We start from the raw sequence: 19,232 nt of genomic DNA on the forward strand, positions 1-19,232 counted from the left end.
GTGGAAGAGATACGCAAGAGGTGGTACGACCTGCGTTCCCGTGCCAAGGAGAGGGTAGCCAGCAGGCTAAAGGAGGCAAGGAGCACAGGAGGCGGACCATCCACCCAGACACCCTCCACCCCCATGGAAGACCTGATGGAGTCAACACTGCTTCCAGAAGCTGTCAGTGGAGTCACTGACATTGACACTTCCGGCACACCCAGCACCAGTAAAGATAAGTCCAATAATTATATGTAACTCCATATGTGCATGGACAAATGCCCCTTAGGAAATAGCAAGTAGTGCAAAGCATTGTGATAAGTAATCCATTCCACATCTTACATGCAGCACAACAATGCCTTATGGGAGTGGTAGTCCACAACCCAGAGCTGAAAATAGCACATAGAATGCAATTAAGTAGAGCGACACCCAGAAGAACAAAACACCCATTTCATAGTGATACGATGTAAGTGTACATTTATTACCATTGTGCCACATTTGGTGATACATACATTAATGACATGCTGCACATTGTCGTCATCAGACGCAGGGCAAGAGTGTTACCTCTCCACGATTTGAACCTGGACTCCGATGACATGCCGGATGAAGGCTACACACCACCCCCAGAAGCTAGATCCACAGGAAGGCAGCAGTCCCTGCCCCAGCATCACTCAACTCCCCGCAGAAGGCCTCACGATGCAGGCACACAGCACACAGATGTAGGTGAGGGTCCATCATTCTTTGGTGGCCTTGAAGCGTCCATGCTCAAAGTGCAGCGTCTGCAATGCAAAAATATGAGGGCAATGCACAGGCAGTTGCAGTCACACAATGCCAATGGGGGGGCTGCACAAGCAGTTGGAGTATCTGAATGCAAACATCTGCATGCTGCATGAGGGACAGCAAACAGCTGCGGAGAACACCAAGGAACTGACAAATGCCATTAAGGAACTCTCTACTGAGATCAGGCATGAGCGAGTTAGCCACCGCAAGCGTGAAAGGCAATTCATGGGAATGCTCATTGGATTTTGCAGATTTGTAAATTGTCTTGCTACATCTACTGCCCTGATACCACGGCGTGCTGTGGCTGCACAGGTGGTGGCAACACATAGCAGTTGTCAACACCAGAGCAGTACGCGCTCTATTGAGGACAAAAATGCAAAAACCCAGCACTCTCAAAACAAAGTAATTTATGCATTGTGCTGATATGTTGTGGTTTAACCTTTTGCATTGCAGAGTTCAATCCTGAACACTTATTTTTAGTATGCTTACAAATACTGTTCCTTTGCAATGTATTGCTGCAGGTTTTCAGAGTGTGTTAGGGTGTGGCCCCTTTCCAGGGCCTTCCAGAGACTTTCCCTGCAATATGTCTGGGCGTGGTTCTGGGCTGGGCCAAGACTCTGTAAAAGAGAGCCAGCCCAACTCCCAGTGCTCACTATTCAGAGGTCCCGGTGCAGAGCAGCAGCTTCTTCCTGAACTCCTGTTCCGGCAGCCTATTTGGATTTTCCAGTCTTCTGCCCTTCATCCGTCATTGGTGATCTTTGTTCCAGGCGGTAAGACGGTGATTGGACTGTCCCGACATCGTTATTGAGAATTTTCATATTCTTGGTTTAATTCTTAAATGAGTAACAGATTACTTGCGCGCTACCATTTCTTGACATTTATATGGTAGTTTTCAAATAGGCAAGACGCGCGATTTGTTTCATAAAGGTTTGACTTTGTTATTCATTGCGTGCTACCATTTCTTGACATTGGCACGGTGGCTTAAGACTCGGCAAGACGCGCAATTCGTTTTATGGTGTTTAAACACTGTTTTCCATTGCGCGCTACTATTTCTTGACATTTACATGATGTTTTACGAATTGACAAGACGCGCAACTCGTTTCATGAGGATTTAACTTTGTTGTTCATTGCGCGCTACCATTTCTTGACATTTACATGGTGGTTTAAGAATTGGCAAACGAAGCGTGATTCGTTTCATTGTACTTTGATCTTGTTATTTATTTTGAGCTGTTATTTCTTGACATTTACATCGTGTTTTACGAATCGGCAAGACGCGCGATTCGATTAATGATGATTTGACCTTGATATTCATTGCGTGTTACCATTTCTTGGTATGTTACATGGTGACACTCGAATTGGCAAGACGCACAATTCTCTCCTTGAGTTTATTTCATGTTGTTTATTGTATGCCATTATTCTAAGATATTTATTATGTAATATTCGAGTTGACAAGTTATGTGATTTGTTTCCTGAATCCATATTGTGTTATTCATGGTGCACAATCCTTTTATGGTGTTTACTATATATATATATATATATATGTATATATATCTGCAATATGCACAATTTGTGTTGAAACATTTTAAGAGTACACAGAAGGCCAGAGTTTCTAGATGCAATATTGTATGGTCCTAGTATACATTCTCAAAACAGGATTTGTATGACTGGTTTAAAATTTAGTCAGAATGTTTTTCTGATTCTCATGTAAAGGAAAGTACTTGAATAAGAAAGTTTTCATTTAATTCATCTTGATTCCCCTACAGGTATCCGGCCATCTTGAAACTTAATAATTTTAAACTTAACTCTTAGATTGTTCATGTTTTCAGAGTGACTAGGCTTAGAATCATAGTCTAGTATTGATTTCAGGAGATATAATTTTCATATTGTGTGTTCTAATCTTTTTCTTACTACAGGTCTCCTTCCCAGCTGTTCCCTTCCTAATCCCCTCTTCCCCTTTTGAACTCTCTCAGTGTAGGAGGCTGGACTGGCTTGTAGTGAGAACCAAGGGGTACTTGCACCTTGCACCAGGCCCAGTTATCCCTTATTAGTGTATAGGGTGTCTAGCAGCTTAGGCTGATAGATAATGGTAGCTTAGCAGAGCAGCTTAGGCTGAACTAGGAGACGTGTGAAGCTACTACAGTACCACTTAGTGTCATATGCACAATATCATAAAAAAACACAATACACAGTTATACTAAAAATAAAGGTACTTTATTTTTATGACAATATGCCAAAGTATCTTAGAGTGTACCCTCAGTGAGAGGATAGGAAATATACACAAGATATATATACACAATAGCAAAAATATGCAGTATAGTCTTAGAAAACAGTGCAAACAATGTATAGTTACAATAGGATGCAATGGGGAAACATAGGGATAGGGGCAACACAAACCATATACTCCAAAATTGGAATGCGAACCACGAATGGACCCCAAACCTATGTGACCTTGTAGAGGGTCGCTGGGACTATTAGAAAATAGTGAGAGTTAGAAAAAGAACCCTCCCCAAGACCCTGAAAAGTGAGTGCAAAGTGCACTAAAGTTCCCCTAAGGACAAAGAAGTCGTGTTAGAGGAATAATGCAGGAAAGACACAAACCAACAATGCAACAACTGTGGATTTCCAATCTAGGGTACCTGTGGAACAAGGGGACCAAGTCCAAAAGTCACAAGCAAGTCGGAGATGGGCAGATGCCCAGGAAATGCCAGCTGCGGGTGCAAAGAAGCTTCTACTGGACAGAAGAAGCTGAGGTTTCTGCAGGAACGAAAAGGGCTAGAGACTTCCCCTTTGGTGGACGGATCCCTCTCGCCGTGGAGAGTGGTGCAGAAGTGTTTTTCCGCCGAAAGAACGCCAACAAGCCTTGCTAGCTGCAAATCGTGCGGTTAGCGTTTTTGGACGCTGCTGTGGCCCTGGAGGGACCAGGAGGTCGCAAATTGGACCAGGAGAGAGAAGGGACGTCGAGCAAGACAAGGAGCCCTCTCAGCAGCAGGTAGCACCCGGACAAGTGCCAGAAACAGGCACTACAAGGATGCATGAAACAGTGCTCACCCGAAGTCGCACAAAGGAGTCCCACGTCGCCGGAGACCAACTTAGAACGTCGTGCAATGCAGGTTAGAGTGCCGTGGACCCAGGCTTGGCTGTGCACAAAGGATTTCCACCGGAAGTGCACAGGGGCCAGAGTAGCTGCAAAAGTCGTGGTTCCCAGCAATGCAGCCCAGCGAGGTGAGGCAAGGACTTACCTCCACCAAACTTGGACTGAAGAGTCACTGGACTGTGGGGGTCACTTGGACAGAGTCGCTGGATTCGAGGGACCTCGCTCGTCGTGCTGAGAGGAGACCCAAGGGACCGGTAATGCAGCTTTTTGGTGCCTGCGGTTGCAGGGGGAAGATTCCGTCGACCCACGGGAGATTTCTTTGGAGCTTCTGGTGCAGAGAGGAGGCAGACTACCCCCACAGCATGCACAAGCAGGAAAACAGTCGAGAAGGCGGCAGGATCAGCGTTACAGAGTTGCAGTAGTCGTCTTTGCTACTATGTTGCAGTTTTGCAGGCTTCCAGCGCGGTCAGCAGTCGATTCCTTGGCAGAAGGTGAAGAGAGAGATTCAGAGGAACTCAGCTGAGCTCTTGCATTCGTTATCTAAAGTTTCCCCAGAGACAGAGACCCTAAATAGCCAGAAAAGAGGGTTTGGCTACTTAGGAGAGAGGATAGGCTAGCAACACCTGAAGGAGCCTATCACAAGGAGTCTCTGATGTCACCTGGTGGCACTGGCCACTCAGAGCAGTCCAGTGTGCCAGCAGCACCTCTGTTTCCAAGATGGCAGAGGTCTGGAGCACACTGGAGGAGCTCTGGACACCTCCCAGGGGAGGTGCAGGTCAGGGGAGTGGTCACTCCCCTTTCCTTTGTCCAGTTTCGCGCCAGAGCAGGGCTAAGGGGTCCCCTGAACCGGTGTAGACTGGCTTATGCAGAATTGGGCACATCTGTGCCCAAGAAAGCATTTCCAGAGTCTGGGGGAGGCTACTCCTCCCCTGCCTTCACACCATTTTCCAAAGGGAGAGGGTGTCACACCCTCTCTCAGAGGAAGTTCTTTGTTCTGCCATCCTGGGCCAGGCCTGGCTGGACCCCAGGAGGGCAGATGCCTGTCTGAGGGGTTGGCAGCAGCAGCAGCTGCAGTGAAACCCCAGGAAGGGCAGTTTGGCAGTACCAGGGTCTGTGCTACAGACCACTGGGATCATGGGATTGTGCCAACTATGCCAGGATGGCATAGAGGGGGCAATTCCATGATCATAGACATGTTACATGGCCATATTCGGAGTTACCATTGTGAAGCTACATATAGGTAGTGACCTATATGTAGTGCACACGTGTAATGGTGTCCCCGCACTCACAAAGTTCAGGGAAATTGGCCCTGAACAATGTGGGGGCACCTTGGCTAGTGCCAGGGTGCCCTCACACTAAGTAACTTTGCACCTAACCTTTACCAGGTAAAGGTTAGACATATAGGTGACTTATAAGTTACTTAAGTGCAGTGTAAAATGGCTGTGAAATAACGTGGACGTTATTTCACTCAGGCTGCAGTGGCAGGCCTGTGTAAGAATTGTCAGAGCTCCCTATGGGTGGCAAAAGAAATGCTGCAGCCCATAGGGATCTCCTGGAACCCCAATACCCTGGGTACCTCAGTACCATATACTAGGGAATTATAAGGGTGTTCCAGTAAGCCAATGTAAATTGGTAAAAAAGGTCACTAGCCTGTTAGTGACAATTTTGAAAGAAATGAGAGAGCATAACCACTGAGGTTCTGGTTAGCAGAGCCTCAGTGAGACAGTTAGGCACCACACAGGGAACACATACATATAGGCCACAAACTTATGAGCACTGGGGTCCTGACTAGCAGGGTCCTAGTGACACATAACAAACATACTGAAAACATAGGGTTTTCACTATGAGCACTGGGCCCTGGCTAGCAGGATCCCAGTGAGACAGTGAAAACACCCTGACATACACTCACAAACAGGCCAAAAGTGGGGGTAACAAGGCTAGAAAGAGGCTACTTTCTCACACTCAGTCTCTGTGATTTATCTATCAGAGTTTTGGAGCTGTTCAGTGGTGGACGTGTTGGGAACGTGCACAGACCCCGAGGATCTGGTGACTCTGACAGCAGTCTGGATGTTGCCCAGGGATTGCTGCAAATTACCAATGCTCTGGAAGCTATGCTGACAGCAGGCAGTGCTACACCCACCAAACTGGAAGTTGGGGATCCGGAGGAGTCATCTAGCCTCAGGAGTCTTGCAGTCCCCGTGATGGATCCTAGGCGTCGCAGTGCCAGGTGTGAGCCTGATACAAGAGGTGACGGCGAGGCCACTGCACACTCAAGTGGAATGCGTGGTCGTAAGAAGTGACATTGAGGGCTACAGTGGACTACCTTCACATGTAGCAATACAGTAAACTATGATGACAATAGTGTGACACAGTTAATGACTCATGTCTGACTCATGTGTATTGCTTTGTCCTAGTGACACGTCTGTTACCTGAAGTCAAGGTAATAAAGGTGCTAACTACCGGAATACATGACAGTGAGGTTGTGTTGTCATTACTTACATCTGAAATGGTTGTGCGTGATGTCAGCACGCCTTTGCCTGCCCTCTGCTGCACTGGTCCTGTCTGCTGGCTGTAGGGGTGGTGTGGGATCATCATCCTCATCTGAGTCTGGCTCTGATATTTCCACAGGTATGCCCCTGGTGGTAACTATATTGTGCAAGATCGCACATGTGGCCACTATTCTACAGGTCGTGTCCAGGCTGTACTGTAGTGCCCCTCCACTTTTGTGGATGCATCGGAAGCGACTCTTCAGCAGGCCAAAGGTGCGCTCCACAACATTGCGGGTTGCCCTGTGGGCTGAATTGTATCTCCGCTCTGCTGGTGTTGCAGGATTTAGATAGGGCGTCATCATGTAGGTGCGCACTGCGTAGGCACTGTCTCCTGGAAGGAACACAGGGTATAATGAGTAGCTGTGCCATCTGACGTCACATTGCCATCAATGCACCATTGTAAAGTTGGAAATTACCCAGTAGATATCCTTCACCAAATTCCCCAGCTAGCAGTCTTGTGTGAATCCCGCTGTGGCGGAAGATGTACGAATAATGTTAGCTCCCTGGGTACCTGGCCACGAGATCAGTTATGATGTAGGAGGCATTGCATATCACCTGTATGTTCATTGAATGTTGGTATTTATGGTTGCGGTACACATACTCTGTGACCTATGGTGGACAGATTGCAACATGTGTCCCATCTATGGCACCTAGGACATGGGGGAACTGTGCTATCTGGTAGAAATCTATTTTGTCTGCTGTATTTCCTGTGGGGTGTGGAGGAATCTGATGTATTGGTGTATCCTGCTCAGCATGGCATTTAGAAATGCATTGCAAAATCTAGAGAGGGCACTCTGTGATACCCCTCCAGCTGCTGCTATGACCCTTTGATAGCTCCCTGAGGCGAGTAGGTGCAGGGAGCATAATACCTGCACATGGGTGGGTATGCTATTGGTCCTGTGTGTTGTGCGCTACAGTATGGGTTGTAGCACAGCTATCAGGTCAAGTATCATGGCTGAGCTCAACCTGCACTTCTCAAATATTTCCTCCTCAGTCTGGTCAAAAAGGGTAATGTGCACTCTGAAAATCTGCTCCTTTCTCCTCCTCCCTCTCCTCAAACCTGCCAAGATCCTCATTCTCCTCGCCATGACGTAGAGTGCAGCCATTGTGGAAAAGAGGCTGAGGCATTCTGGGCCTCTTTATATAGGTTGCACCTGGTTACCACCTGGTTTCAATCCGTGGTAATTTGCATGTGCAAAAGGCCATTCTGCGAATATTCACAATTTGCGATTTTTTGATGCATCGAATTTTTGCGATTCCTTAGTTTTGGCCTGCGAAAGCCTTTCATACATCACAAATCACGTTTTTGCATTCGCAAACAGCCGATTTCTGCGAATCGCACCGTTTGCGAATGCAAAATCGTTTGATACATCTGGCCCTTAGTGCTATATAGAGACCACTGGGCTCTACAGGTTTTCAATTTTTAGACTGTTTAGCCTGGTATTGGGCAGTGCCTCTGTGTGAGACTTTGTACATGACACAGCCTGTCTTATAGATTGATCTAGCTTTAATGTGGATGAAACCTCTTGCTTCCTTTCCTAAATACAACCACTGCATGCAATGCTGCCCTTGGTAGTTCATAGTGCACTTTGGCACGCAGCTTAAGAAGAATTGTCCTTAGGCCACCACAGAACAAGGGACTCTGGTATGAACTTCAAATGCTGCTCTAAGATAAACTGATGCTTCCACATGCTTCAATTGGTAACCTGCCATCTTAGCTTATGTGGATTGTTAAAGATGTCCTTTTAGATTGTATTGAAGGAAGACACATCGTCCATTATATGTGTGTGCATGGCAGTAAGGGCCTCATGCTTGGCTGGAGTCGCATGGGCGTAATACTTTCTTATTTTACTCTATTTTACTCTATTTAAAGCTCTTATTGGTTGATTTTAAGAAATCTTGCAGCAACTGAGAGCAAATATATGCTACTTATAGCTGAAGAACAAATATGAAGGATATTTGCACTTCCTGTTCAATGGCCCACCTGCTGCAGCTGTGCTGTGATTGCTGTAAAATTGAAGAACAAATGGTGAAAGTTGGAGCCCATCTTCGGAAGACAGCTGCTTCCTCCTCTGTAAAGTGCGTACTCCAGATAAATATTGAACTGTGGAAACCCGCTGCTTTTCAGTGCAAGAATACTGCGCTCCTGTTAGCTCTTGGCAAGCAGGGAGAGTAAAATTGCTAACTTTGTTTTCATTCGAAGCCTCACTGACAAATTCCTCTGGCTACAGTTCCCTCTCCATCACCCCAGCAAAGGCTTCTTTTTTTCACTGGAGGCATGGCGGATTTCAACAGTTTCTCTCCTGCTTCTCATAAATAGCCTTCTTTAAAAAAGCGTCATTTATATGTCAGGATGTTCTTTGCTCTGATTGATGTCCTTTGATTGTTGTTTTGGTACTCCTTGTGGGCCACATTCTAAAACAGTAAACTACGGATAGTCTGAGATTTCTACAGAGTACATGTGGAACAAATCATAATACATCTGGATGTGCCTCCGATTACAAAAAAGTAAGAGACTCTTTCTGGAAATATTGCGTTTGTAAGATTCCTTTAATGCCTAAAGGCTCAATTTATCATGTAAGAATGTCTTCGCAGCCCCTGTGTCCACAGAGAACATACATCAAAAGGACCGGGGCAGAGCTATTACACATTAATGCACATAGAAGCCCATAATTCAAGTGGCAGTTGGAGAACAGGAGCACCCGCTTACATCACTCGTGAACTTACACTGCGTTTACCCAAATTGCTTGTGTAAGGATGACAGTCTTCAGCCATTTGTCCAGCGGTAACATTTTTATTCTCTTTCCCTCCCCTTTGTTTTTGCGTTTTGGCAAAAGGTTGTGGGTCCCCTAAAGCCGACAGACCCCTCAAACTGCAAATTCGGTGTTCCAGAGGGTCACCCTTCTTGTGCCCTGAGATTTAGAAGATCCTACATGTATGACTTCATCTTGAAGTTTCGGGGGAGTAGCTATACTCCATTTCCTTTACACAGTTACTGGCTAATGACAGTATTATGGGTCGTGGACTGCAGTGGTCGTAAACTGTGGTGATGCCTAGGGCTCCAGCCATGAACAGTGTTGTTGGCAATGATGTAATTTCAGATGTTGCAGTGATGTTGTCGAACATGTCATAAGTGATACAATAGGTGAGGTAATTATCAGTGCATAACAACGGCGCATATAATATTTACTTTAAGATATGAGTTATAGTTAGTTGAGCTAACTTTAACTGCTAAAGTTCAGTGGATTTGTTAGTTTAAAATGGTATGTTTAAACTGACATTTTCACCTAAATATGCCGTCCCTTTATCCTTTAGTTTTTTCAGTGAATTTCTAAGTTTTTGTTAATGCAAAGTAAGATACTATTATCATACCTAACTATAATGTCACTTTAATCTTAGTTTTTTTCAGGGAAGTTTTACAGATTTTTTTAACATTAATTAATATTTTATCCCTAATATCAAACAAATGCCTTTGGCTGTATGCAGTGTGGGTTTGGCTAGGCCCTGTGCCCAACAGCCCAGCGAGAGGCCAAAGCCGTGGCCTGCACATCCTCTGGCCTTTGGGGTTCAACCCACTACCGTGTGCAGCAGAGCGGGGGTTGGACACAGAACTTGGAATATGTGATGTTACAATACTAAGGTTGTCATTTTTTTTTAGTAAGGCACACTTACTGACTTTGTCAAAGGATTAGAAAACCAAAGTATAAAAATGAGGCCTATTAGCTTTATGGCAGGATCAGCATATTAGTATATATGAAGCAGGACAATTATCTTTTTAAAAAAGTCACCAATAACAATTATAATGTAATGTACATTTTATAAATTCACACCTTGTAATTTGTTATATTTGTAATTGTCATAATTTTCTTTGATACCTTATTAAAAGAACCAAATTATTATTGAGGTTTTCTTTTAACTTGTTTCAGTGTAGCCATAGAATCCACCACAAGGGGGCTATGCACTCCATGATGCCTCCCACAACATTAAAAAAAATGCTTGGTTGTGCACCTTCTCCATCTAGAGACACCATCAGACTCCAAAGAGTATTTTTTAAAAGCCCTTTTAAGGCCTTTTGGGGTGCTCCATGCAGGGCACGTCGAATAATAGAAGAACCTGCCACTCACTTATTAGTCATTTATAGTTTTTTTCCCTTCTTTTTTAATGTTTAACTTTTTGTTGGAAGATGTAGGGGGTGCCCAGGGACCCCATGACCTCGCTGACCTCCTGCAAGCAACCCCATAGGCCACGCAGGAGCTGACAGTTTTTTTTAATTTTATTATTGCATGAGGTGACTTCCTGTCCATCTAGGGCACCACACATTTTTTCACTTTTTGGACCACACAGGAGGTTAGGGCTGAGCTCCCTGAAACCATGGGAGCTGACAATCTTAATTTTGTAATTTGTTTAATAGTGGGGTGCTGTGATGCCTCTAATGACACCCACAGCATTTTCAAGGTTGTAAGTTGCAGGGGGAGAAACAAGGCCCCCACAGCCCTGCCAACTCCCCAGCCAGTACCCTAGCAGGAGCCAGCTTTGCTCCCACACACGGTAGCAACCTTTCTTTTGGTTCCACCTTGTCTCACTGCCCGCAATAGCACAGGCAGAGAGCAACTTTTGTACTCTCACGGGCAGAGAAAAATGAATCCTGGACACAGGCACTGAGCCAACTTTATGTTTTTTTTTATTGGGTAACAGTATATTAACACCATAAATTACAGTTGGAGGGGCACCGACAAAATTCATGTTGGAAGTAGTCATCCAAGTATGTTGTTCTAATGAAATCTTTATTTTCCTCAATACAATAGACAACAGCCAACGCGTTTCGTTCACCACCTGTGAACTTCCTCAGGGCTGTAAATCAAACATACATAAAATGTTCATGATTCTCATTTACTACATCAAAAATCATCATGATTCCAACACATAATAAAGCAATCCAGACGTAACATCTAAAGCTTTGAAAGCAATCATGCCAATAGAGAAAACAGTGTCAAATTTAATCACTGCACCCTTAAAAAACATGTACATGTGTACATTCTCCCTATGCATTATTAATTACTGCTAAAAACATGAATATGCACAATCATAAAAATTAAAAGAATTCAAAGAGAAAGGAAAGGAATAGACCATGACTCACTTTTAATAATGCTCAAATAGCAATCTATATCCCAACCAAGACCTAGGTATAGGTCAAATACTATGACCATTCTATAATAAGCCATCTTTGTTTAAATATGTTTCCCCATAACATAAAGGTCAATGTTCTATTGTAAGTATTGTAAGACAATTCCTTAAATCAAACGTACATGTTTGAAAATGTTTCTCCCTTTTGTCATAAAAATCGATGTTCCGTTAAGAATATTGGTCAGGTGGGGCTTTAAATAACAAGTGCTTTTAGGTATTATTACATCCCCCTGTATGGTCAATCAAGAACATATATATTTTTATATATACCCCCATGAAGGGCCTGAATCAAGGCAGTGCGAATATCAAAGCTACCCCCACATAGAACCTAGGGAATTAAAAATGTGTGTCATTGCCACCTCTCACTGTGGCATGGAAAAATCAGTTCCATTTACGTACCATTAATATTTTATATTTGCGTAGAAGGTTGAACTCTCCCAATGTACCGCCTGCACATATCCAAACACCTATATTCCACTGCGCTGTCCTTTTAAATGATGTATGTTAACTCCTAAAAGTGATGCAAAGCATACATAGATATTGAGGGGCCAAAAAACCATCAAGTCACAGCAGTATAATAAGCCACAGCTATAATATCAGTATGAAATACCGAGCATTATAATAAGCACTGAAAAAGTATCATCACATAGGTGCATGATCACAAACAAAGCTCGGAGCATTTAAACCCAGATGTGCTTGGACCACGCTCACAATTGAAAGCCGAAATAATGACAGAAATCCTCCCAATATCGTAGTTCAAAGTTAAAATAGATACAAAATTAAGGGCCAGATGTATCAAAGTATTTTGCATTTGCAAATGGTACGAATTGCCGAATTTAACCATTTGCAAATGCAAAATAGCCTTTTACGACGTATGAAAGGCATTCACAGTGTATGTTTAAGGAATCGTTAAAATATAGATTCATTAAAATTGTGACTCTATTCTGCAAATCGCAAATTGTGACTCGCAAATAAGGAATTGCAAATAGTCACAAAACAGGGATTTTGCATGTGCAATTTACCACCAACTGAAATCAGGTGGCAATCAGGTGCAACCAATAAAAAGTGGCCCAGAATGCATCAGCCTTTTTCAACAATGGCTGCACTCTACATCATGGCGAGGATGATGAGGATCCTGGCAGATTTGAGGAGAGGGAGGAGGAGACAGGAGCACATTTTCAGAGTGTGCATTACTCTCTTTGATCAGACAGAGGAGGAAATATTTGAAGTATAGGTTGAACTCTGTCATGATACTCAACCTAATAGCACATTTACAACCGCAACTGCAGCCACACACACACAGAACCAATGCCATACCCACGCATGTGCAGGTATTATGCTCCCTGCACCTCTTATCCTCAGGAAGCTATCAGGGGGGTCATAGCAGCAGCTGGAGGTGTGTCTCAAGGTGCACTCTCATGCTTCTTTAAAGTATTTCTCAATGCAATGTTAATAAAAAATTAATCCACACATTAAATTCCCCAAAACACCACAGGACTTGCAGCTAACTAAATTACATTTCTACCTGGTAGCCCAATTTTCACATGTCATTGGCTGCATTGAGGGGACACACGTCGCAATCTGTTCACCATCTGAAACTGAGTACATTTACAGGAATAGAAAAAATAGCCATTCGATTAACATACAGGTCATTTGTAATGCCTCCCATATCAAAACTGATTTAGGGGTCAGATACCCTGGTATCACACATAATTCATATATCTTTAGACATAGTGGAATCTACACAAGACTTCTTGCTGGAAAGTTTGGAGAAGGATACCTACTCGTTAATGTAACAGAGAACAATGCAGCATATCATATAAGTGACGTCACAGATAACAATAACTCATTTTACACTCCCGTCATTGTAGGAGACAGTGCATTTGCTGTGCAGTCCTTCATCCTAACACAACACCTCAATCCAGCCACACCAAGTGAACAACGTTACAATGCAGCACATACGAGGATGAGAAGTGCAATTGAGAGGACCTTTGGACTGCTGAAGAGTCATTTGTGGTGCCTGCATAAAAGTGGGAGCGTATTACAATACAGTCCGGAAACCTCCTGCAAGATTGTGGCCACATGTGATACGTTGCAGAATATCGCTACGACAAGAAGCATACCAGTGGAACCCACAGATATGGACTCAGAGGAGGATGACAACCCCTTGCCACCCCTTCACTCAGCAGACCGAACCTGAGCAGCAGACAGCAGGCAAAGACGTGCTGAGATTACGAGAAACTATTTCTGATGTAAGTAATGACAACACCACGTCTTGTTCAATTTTTTGCTACACTTATCACATTTTTTGCCTTAACTTCAGGTCAATTATGTGAACATAGGACATAGATATTCCAAAAGCACAATCAGTACCCAATTACAATGTCATACTATTAACATCATAGTATCAATGCATTGACACAAGATATGCAAGGACTTGAACATCTCCACACTACTTTTTACGCCCAGGCAGTCCGCTAGAATGCTCAGTGGGCTCAGCTGCACCTCTTGTTGAAAGTTCTGAGACAGTACTGTGTCCGGAAATGCAATGCCTAGGATCCATTACAGGGGCTGTGACACTACTGAGGTTAGAAAGCTCCTCACTATGCTAACCACCCAGCTCGCTGTTTGCAGCACTCTGGGTTGTCTCCATTGTTTCCAATGCATTGGTGGCTTGCACCAATCCTCTTGCAACGTCCCCACTGCAATGTGCCATTTCAACTTGCATGCTCACAGCATGTCATGGCAGCAAAGTAGTTGCATTAGTGGGTCGATTAACAGATCTGCTGAACTCATCCAACCTACCCATCAATTGATGATGGCGCCTAAGGTGGGTGACATGGTCCTGCTGTATTACAGTTCCTTAATTGCATTTGTCATCTCCCTTGGGTGTTCTGCTTTATCTTGCTGTTCTTCATGCAGCTTGCACGTGTTGTGATTGATAGACACCAACTGCCTGTGCATTGATTTCATCTGCTTATATTGTAGGTGCTGCACCTTTAACATGGATGCCTCCAGACCACAAAACAGAGATGGGCCCTCACCTTCCTCTGTGCTCTGTCTGACTTCTTCACTATGCCTCCTGAGGGAAGTATACTGGTGCTGGAACAGGAACTGATGTCTGTGGGTGTGCCTACTATCAGATAGTGGTGTCTGGACATCTTCTTGCAACTCATCAGAGTCCTGAGTAAATTCTGGGAAGGGTTCCACTCTTGCCCTGCATCTGGGTGGTGCTGGTATAATGGACTCAATGATGTCAGTATCAGACTGAGGCTGCCTTTACTCATTCCCCCCATTTCAGTTTCTGCTGCATCAGGTGCGGGAACATCTGCAACAACAATGTGCAGCATGTCAGTCATGATGATTTTTTTCCATGTCTCATTTCACATTTACATTTTTAGTAAACATTTTCCCTGGCATAGTGTCTCTAATTGTCTATTGTGTTGTTTGTCTCTCTGTTTGGTTTTGCAGAATACTGCCATTTATGTAGTAGGTGCACTTTTGGGGTATGGACTTCCACTCCCAGGAGGCATTGTTGTGTAGAATGGAAAATGTGGCATGGACTTTTTTTCACAGTGGACGGTGACATTGCAATTTTCGAAGGGACATTTGTACATGCACATATGGTGATTCAGTGACACCCGCTACTGCCTCAGGATGCAGTGTTGACTCCACCATGTCCTCCAAGGGGATGGTCATTGTCTGGGTGGATGGTCCACTGCCAGTGCTCCTTGCTTTCTTCAGCCTGCTTGCTACCCTGTCCTTGGCACGTGACCATAAGTCATGCCAGCGCTTGCATATCTCCTCAATTGTACGGTGTGCAACACCCACCGTGCTGATTTTAGTCTGGATGTCAGTCCACAATTTCCTCTTCTCACTTTTCGGTACATGTAGTGGGTGTTTGCCAAATAACTGGTCATGGTTCTTGACCACCTCTTCTGTGAGCACCTCCAATTCCTGCTCACTGAATTTAAGTTTTCTCTTTCTCCCTCCTGTATCCTTGCCATTTCCATCAGTAGCCATTGTGTTCTTCTGGTCCTGGCTGACGCTCCTGAGTGCTTCGCTGGTGCTGTGCTGGGTATATCTGCCTGCTCCTGTGGCTATGACTTCTAGAAACAGCATGCACTGACTCACTTACTGGTTGTGATGTCATCATGCTGCTCCAGAATACAAAAGTCACAATTCACGATTTCCAAATACCAATTCGCTATTTTACTGAATCGCTATTTGGTACTTGCTTTTGCAGTTGCGCATTTTTGGTAATCGCAAAAAATTCAGCGATTGCCTTGTTACATCACATTTTGCAAGTCCCAAATAGCGAGTCAGTAAAAATCGCTGTTTGGGATTCACAACTGCAGACTTTCATGCATCTGGCCCTAAATAAATGCCAAAACAGAAAGGTCAAAGCAAGGATGTCAATCCACACTTAAAGTTACCTAAATAAATTTGTTCGGCACGTAATGATATCCCTTCTGGTTTAATGATTAAAAACCAAAGATAAGCACAGCGTTACGAACATACAAAATCAGGAAGGTCAGAGTTTAGAGGCAAAGCAATAATTGACAATACCCTCAACAAATAAACACTAAGGTGGTCATTCTGAGTTTGGTGCCCGCCAAAGTCATCCTGCCACCTGACCGCTAGAGCGGCCAGGACACCGCCCGCCCTATTACAAGTTCACCGCATTCTGCCCGCCGGCCCTGTGGTGAAAGGGGCCTTAACATTTACGCTGGCTTGGAATTGAGCCGGCGCCAATGTGGCAGTGCAGGAGGTGCAACAGCACCTGTCGCGCATTTCAGTGCCCGTAATTCAGGGAGTGAAATGCACAACAGGGTTATGCACGGAGGCTCCTGCACTGCCCATGCCAAGAGCCCCCTCATTCCACCAGCTTGTCCAAGGTGATGTAAACCGCCGTTTAAAGGTTGGCAGATGGGGACTCGAAATGCGGAGGGCAGCGCTGCCCTAGCGGATTACAATGGCCGGGATGTAAAGGCTGCAGGCTGACTGCAGCCTGCCGGTGTCAGCAGTTTGACCGTGGTGGCTCTGCCATGGTCAGAATGGGGTGGATCGGACCGCCAGACTCAGAATGACCACCTCAATCTTATTTAACCAGAAAGTTATTCGAGCTTTCAAACAGAGAAATCCCTGAATTAATAACAAATTGCTTTCAAGCATGAATAGCCAAATAAAATGCATCTATGTATCTAAAATAACAAAGAGACTTACGAATTCGAATCATGTTGACCCATAATAGCCATGATAAGCCACTCTATGGCACGGCATCCGCTTCCAAACTCTCAGTGACACGCCATAGTGAATTACCCTTGCTGCCAGTTTCACTCCTATTTGAATACTATTCAAGGGTCACATGATTAGGACACCTTAAAGTAAAACACACATACCATTATCTCAAATAGGTCCAGCATCTAACGACAACACACCCTCATTCGAAATGACCCTAGAAGGCAAAAGGATCCTTCTGCATAATATTTTGTCGGGTGTCATACAAATGAAGAAAAGAGCTCATACCTTCCCAGTTTCAAAAAGTCTTACCATTTCCTCCACTGTGATTTAACCTATTTCTGAATCCAGAAAAGCCACAGAGTAATGTAATCCAAAAATCCAATACAATCTCATACCAGATTTAAACTCTATGTTGGTTAGGCAAGCTAACACATAGTAATGGGCATCTAGCCGACCACTCCACAGAGTACCTGAGTGTTTGTAGTCAAATATAAGGTGAGACCACCACCAAGTAAGATATCCTCACACTGCAAATCGGCCCTACTCAGTTACAATTTATCTGGAGCTCATTCCGCCCCTTATCTGTGTTAAAAAATATCACCATTTCCTCCAGGGTGATTGAACCAATTTCTGAATCAAAAAAAAAAAAAAACAGAGTGATGTGATTAGACATCCAGTATTATCACATACCAGATTTAACTCCTGTGTAGGTTCAGCGAGCCAACACAAAGTAACGGGTGTCTAGTCCATTACTACATGGAGTCCCTGAATGTTTATAGTCGAATATGAGCTGACAATGCACCACCAATTAAGTTGTCCTCATTCTGCCAATAAGCCCTACTCTGATGAAATTTAACAGGAATTGTTTCAATGACAAATGGATTGTCCTGTTTTCCATATTTCAAAATCATGCTGATACCTGTAAATTAGTCCCAACAAAGTGTAGTTTGAAAAATACCACTCAAAAATATAGTTAAAAGTTAAGTATAATCATTAGTCCGATTCAAACCCTGTGTAAATCCTGCAACTTTACCCAGGCTGGAGGGCATCCAACCCAACACTCCACGGAAAACCCTATGTATGGGTATATAACCATATCCATTTCTCAACAATAAAACACAGTGAAACATAAATCTTAAGAACCCAACTAAATATATCAACCCTGCCCTGCCATACATAAACTTCTCTTGCATAATGTAAAACGAGGAGTACCAAAATCACATCAAGCAAATATGCATGATGTAATTAAAGGAAATAATTAAATTCTTTCTTCGTATTGTGTCCATCTCAACACACTGGAGATGGCTAATCCAACCCACTTAATTTTGTCTCAACATTAACACCCTATTGCCACCCCCTAACATTCTGGGGAACATGGTTGATTCCAGAAACCAAACTTCAGCCATGCCATGGGATAGCTATCGTCCCTGCTCCGTATGACACGTATGTGTTCTTGTATCCATGTTTTCAGGAGTCTCACTGTGCTGCCAACATATATCAGGCCACATCCACAACCAATTATATCAATTATAAACTTAGTTTTGCAATTAATATAATGTTGAATATTATACTTTAGTCCTGTATTATAACAACATTGTTTGGTCTTATTCTTACCATACCCACACATGTTTCATTCGCTACAGGTATAGAATTCCTTATTCCATTCGCACAACCATGTGATGGTAGCTCCAGTATCTGTTACATAACTAAGACATAACAAATCCCCTATTGTTTTACCTCTATAATATGTTATGCTGGATTCGGAACTGACATTTTCCTTTATCCCGGGTATGCCTGATAGCAAATGCCAATGTTTCCTCAGGATTTTATATATGTTGTTACTCCTTTTAGTGTATTGGGTGGCCAATACCACATTGTGGTCAAAATTATCCCTGTTCCTATGACTCTTGCCCAATGTACTAGTCCTAGACAACCTTCGTACTCTGCCCTCGGCTCTTTGTAAAATCTTGTGTTCATAACCCCTCACTGAGAATCATTCCAAAACCAAATGTATGTGTTTCAGATATTTTCAGTTTCACTACAGTTACGTTGAGCGCGCACCATTTCCCCATATGGAATATTATTAATTGTAGACCTGGGTGGGCGCTAGTCATATGCAGAACACTGTTGCAAGCAGTATCCTTTCTAAACAAGGTGCTGTGAATCCTCCCCCATTTGATATAAAACTGGATATCCAGGAAGTCTATCTTCTCTCTGCTACAAACCATAGTTCAACTAACATTGCAGGGATTGGCATTTAGATAATCCAAGTAATCTCTCAATAGGTTAGTTGTCCTTTTCCTTAGTACCATGACATCACCGATATATTGTCCCCAAAAGACAATATAATATATCCATCCAGAACACCTTTGCCCTAGATGTGCTTCTTCTCCCACTAACCC

The sequence above is a fragment of the Pleurodeles waltl genome, chromosome 1_1, assembly GCF_031143425.1.
Source record: "Pleurodeles waltl isolate 20211129_DDA chromosome 1_1, aPleWal1.hap1.20221129, whole genome shotgun sequence".
Lineage (NCBI taxonomy): Eukaryota > Metazoa > Chordata > Amphibia > Caudata > Salamandridae > Pleurodeles > Pleurodeles waltl.